Source organism: Nerophis lumbriciformis, linkage group LG23, assembly GCF_033978685.3.
Source record: "Nerophis lumbriciformis linkage group LG23, RoL_Nlum_v2.1, whole genome shotgun sequence".
Classification (NCBI taxonomy): Eukaryota; Metazoa; Chordata; class Actinopteri; order Syngnathiformes; family Syngnathidae; genus Nerophis; species Nerophis lumbriciformis.
The window spans coordinates 30,481,661-30,486,660 of record NC_084570.2 but is presented as its reverse complement, the minus strand read 5'-3'; the positions used below and the strand labels follow the sequence as shown (position 1 = coordinate 30,486,660).

The window sequence follows — 5,000 nt, the reverse complement described above, 5'->3', positions numbered from 1 at the left end:
TTGATAGAAAAGCGCTATATAAATGTAATCCATTATTATTATTTTTATTATTATTATTATTATTTATTTGAATAACGTTGCACAGAGGCTGATGTCACGTCCTTCTTGAGAGAGCCAACTAGTTGACTGAAACAACAGCGCCTCTAGTGGCTGAAACCAGGAAGTGCACCAAATTTGGTCTTACTTGCTTCAAGACCTAAACAATGAGTCAGATTTGTTCATTAATCTGTTAGCTTGATATAATAAAGGCCAAATTCCTCCAAATCAGAAGTCTTCCTAAGTAAAAGTACAATTTTTTTATGAATGAAACCTTGTTTTAAAGTTGGTCCTATAGGGAATCACTTTTTTTTTTTTTTTTTTAAGGAACTTTCCAAACAGTAAACACATGCTTTGGTTTGTTACTCAGTTACCGCCTGTGCCGTGGACACTGGTCCTGTCAAAACTCTTTTCACTTCCACTCCTGGCCGCACATGATTTTCTACTGCCAACGCTCTAATTCAGACCTAGGCAATGTAAGGCCCGAGTTAAGCTTTTCAATCTGGCCCGCCGGACATTCCCAAATATTTTTTTTAGATCTTTAAGATGGAAACTGTAGCTGCCATTATGATGTGCAGTGATGTTTTCTAATGACCCTAAGTTTTGAACTATACAAAGTATTTGAATGGTTGGAATATTAGCTTTTGCATGCTTTACTAGTTACTATGGTAATCTAATTAGTTACTATGGTAATCTAATTAGTTACTGTGGTAATCTACGTCACAGCAGCTCAGACGAGGCACCAAGCAGTGTGGGCGTGGTTTGTTTCCACAGTTTCCAGAGCGGCCAGCCTGAAATGCGGGTGTCAGGGACAGACGCGGAAAGAAATTTTTACAACAAAGTTTTTAAATCAGATATATCAGTTTCTAGTTTTTTGTTTTTTTTTACCCTTCGCGTTCATATTTCGCAGTGTTTGTTGCATTTTTGTTGCGTTTCGCTTGATTGTAAAATATGTCGATCGAGAGGGGGTTTGATGTTCATATGTTGTCAATATTCAGTGTTTTATCCTTCGTAGTTAATATTGTAAATCCCACATTCGTTATTTTCATGTACATTCTGGGTGTCTCATTCCGTAAAAAAAATTTAAAATTCCATTCCGTTTTTTCAGGGGGTCTGTCATAACGTTTTTAGCATTCAATCAGACATTACTGTGAGGTTTTGTATTAGTGTTCCTAAAAATAGATATACCGGCCCCCAGACAAATTTTTTTTCTCTAAATTTGGCCCCCCGAGTCAATATAATTGCGCAGGCCTGCTCTAATTGATTGGAGAGCGGCAGTTATTTGTCAAATGTAGAAAAGCTTGTTTAGATATAACGCTGCATCTTTTCATCTATAATAATGCTTTGAAGGTCAGGAGAAAGTGGAAAGCTGTCGTTGGTCAGCGTGTATTGCGCAACACGGCGGCAACAGGACCAATGTTGTAATACCAGCAAACCGTACCGTCAGCACTAATAGCGCTGACTTACCAGTTTCACACCAACATTTTAAGGCGCATGCAGAGTTGCATATTGGATGCGGAACACTTGTGATACAAAACATTCATCAGGAGGTTGCCTACAACCATAGCAGGTAATGTTAGTTATTACATAGGAAATTTACTGGTGAATCAAATTCAAGCTTTAATGGAGTTTTTAGGGTAAATGGCCTTCAAGAGCAGACCAAGTAAAGACCTGGTAAAAACAAATATTTACTTCTCTCTCTACTCCTGAAAGAACACAGATGTCAAACTCAAGTCCCGGGTGCCAGATCTGGCCCGCCACTTCATTTTATATGGCCCACAAATGCCTGAAAATGATATGTGTCAATAAACAACCTTATTTTTTTTAACGTTTTGACAGAAAAAAAATGTATGCACTGCATGAAAGTGCATACATTTTCAACTTTGATAGTATCCAATATTGCAACACATTTTTTGTCTAAATAAAAATAAATATTTCTATATCTGCTTGACTTTTGAGTATAAAGCAAGTTATCCATGGAATTGTACACTGTAAACAATCAAAATAGATTCTACAGTATAATTTACGGTGGTCTTTACAGCATATTACTGGAAATTGCAAAGAAAAACAAAAATTTTTACGGACAAAACTCTGTCGTTTGAGCTGCAAGTTTTTGTTGGTGTTTTTAAGGTGTATTACAGCAAATGGAAAACAAAAAATTACGGTAAAAATCAGGCAGCTCAAATGGCAGAATTTGAAAAGTGTTACTGTTTTTCCATTGACCGTAATACATTGTAAAAACATCTGTATATTTCACAGTAACATTCTGGTGAATGAGTTGCCTTTTTTTCCCCCTGTGAAATCTACAGATGTTCATTTTTTTACAGTGTACATAAAAACTATTTTCAATAATCAAATGCATAATTCATATTTGCTGTTTTAAGCGACTCCTTTGATGGAAGCCATCACTGCGATATGGCCCTCAATGAAAACCAGTTTGACACGGCTGTGCTCGAGGGTTAAATATGAAATGCCTAGACTTCTTTTGCTTATTAAAAGTGTTATTTTTTTTAACATACTTGACAGTTTGACTCGAGTTTTTCTGTAGAAAAGTTTTTATGCTCTGATTTAAAGCCGCACTTTGTGCACTGAATGTGTTTTGTTTTTGTATTTAATGTGAAAATATGACATTAACCCATCCTAATCGCTTTTAACTCATCAAGGTAAAGTGTGTTGACACGCAATCACCATATTGTAACCCTTTTTCTGTTTTGTTGACATCATTTGGGATGTGAACATTGTACATTTATTGTCTTATTCCTGCTGTCTTTTGCTCGCGGCAGAGACTCATCATTTGTCCAAAAATAAATAGGAAATTATGCATACATGGACATTTGTTGGTGTCTTATGTTTTGAATGCTGAAAGAAGAAAATCATTTGAAATAAAAACTGAAAATTAGTCTATTTTGAAGCAATTCTGTCCTGCAGATCTGGGCAAAATACGGCCCGTTAAGATGTTCAATCTACATCATTTTTTAGACCTTTAACATCAAAACTGTCGCCGCCATTATGACGTGCAGTGCTGTTTTTAAATGACCGTAAGTCTTGAACTATAGAAAGTATTTCAATGGTTGAAATCTGCGCTTTTGAGTGTTATAGGAGATTTTACGGTAATCTACGTCACAGCAGCTCAGACCAGGAACAAAGCAGAGTGGGCAGGGTTTTTTTTCAGATCAGCCAGCCCGAAACAAGTGTCAGGAACAGATGCAAAAGCAAATTTCTGCATAAAAGTGATAATATATCATATTGAAGGTGTTTATTTCACTTGTTTGTTAAATTTTTGTTGCTTGATTACAAAAGATGTCTATCGAGGAGCTGGTCTGAGAAGTAAAAGAGGAGCGACTTTCATATTTTGTTAATATTCACTGTTTTATTGTTCATAGTTAATATTGTAAATCCCACTTTCTTTATTTTCATGTACATTTTTGGTGTCCGATTCAGTAAAAAAACAACTTAAAATTCCATTCCTTTTTTTTGAGATGGTCTGTCATAACTTTTTTAGAATTCTATCGGACATTGTAACTTTTGGTATTAGTGTTCCTGAAAAAAAGGGACCCAAACACACTTACTGTACAGCATAATTTTACAGCTAAATGTGTATATATCAGGGCAGCACGGTGGAAGAGGGGTTAGTGCGTCTGCCTCACAATACGAAGGTGCTGAGTAGTCAGGGGTTCAATCCCAGGCTCGGGATCTTTCTGTGTGGAGTTTGCATGTTCTCCCCGTGACTGCGTGGGTTCCCTCCGGGTACTCCGGCTTCCTCTCACCTCCAAAGACATGCACCTGGGGATAGGTTAATTGGCAACACTAAATTGGCCCTAGTGTGTGAATGCAAGTGTGAATGTTGTCTGTCTATCTGTGTTGGCCCTGCGATGAGGTGGCGACTTGTCCAGGGTGTACCCCGCCTTCCGCCCGATTGTAGCTGAGATAGGCTCCAGCGCCCCCCGCGACCCCGAAGGGAATAAGCGGTAGAAAATGGATGGATGGATGTGTATATATCATTTATACACACATACACATTGACACCCCCGGACACATTTTCTCTCTCAATGTGGCCCCCGAGTCAAAATATTTGCCCAGCTCTGGTCTAATGGGTGAAGCATACAGTTTGATAACACTTTAACCGGCTATCTATACATCTGGAGTTAATACAGTGCATCCGGAAAGTGTTTTTACAAAAACAAAACAAAAAAGCCCTTTTGTCCCCAAAATTCTCCACACAACACCCCATAATGACAATTTGATATTTTTTTTTTTTAGAAATGTTGCAAATTTATTGTAAAAAAAAACAACAACTAAGAAATGACGTGCATAAGTAAAACTGAAAATTAGTCTAATTTGAAGCAATTCTGTCCATTAGTCTAATGGGTGAAGCGTCCAGTTTGATAACACTCTAACAGGCTATTTATAAGTCTGTGAGGTAATACAGTGCATCCGGAAAGTGTTTTTACAGCCACATTTTATGGAAAAAAAAAAAAAAGCCTTTTTGTTTTTACAATTCTCCACACAATACCCCTTAATGACAATGTGAAAGTGTTTTTGTTTTTTGTTTAGAAATGTTGCACATTTATTGTAAAAAAAAAAACCCAACAACAACTAAGAATTGACATGTACTGTACATACGTATTCAGAGTCTTTGCCATGAAGCTCCATAGTGAGCTCAAATTCTTGATCCTTGAGATGTTCCCTCAGCTTCATTGGAGCGCTGTTAACACTTTGAGGATGCACTGCATGTCCACACAACACCAGACTTCAGGAGAAGTCGGTCTCACACGGTGGTCGGCGACACCTTCCGTTCACAGTGAGAGTAGTGGTGTGTGCCGTGCAAAATGCTCTTTTGCAGGACTTTCCGTGGTTTAATAAGAAACATTTGATCCGAGGTGAGAGATTTCCACTCCCTAATTCAAATGGTTCAAATTGACAGGGACTCGATCAAAGTCACCTGACCTCCTTTTCCAAAAACT

The 5,000-nt window shown here is 37.6% G+C and overlaps 1 protein-coding gene across 3 annotated transcripts in view; it reads left to right on the top strand.

Annotated features, from left to right (window-relative positions):
- The window catches only part of slc11a2 (solute carrier family 11 member 2), a 47,016-nt gene that overhangs the window by 40,818 nt on the left and 1,198 nt on the right, over positions 1–5,000 (top strand). The gene's annotated exons all lie outside the window — the stretch shown is intronic.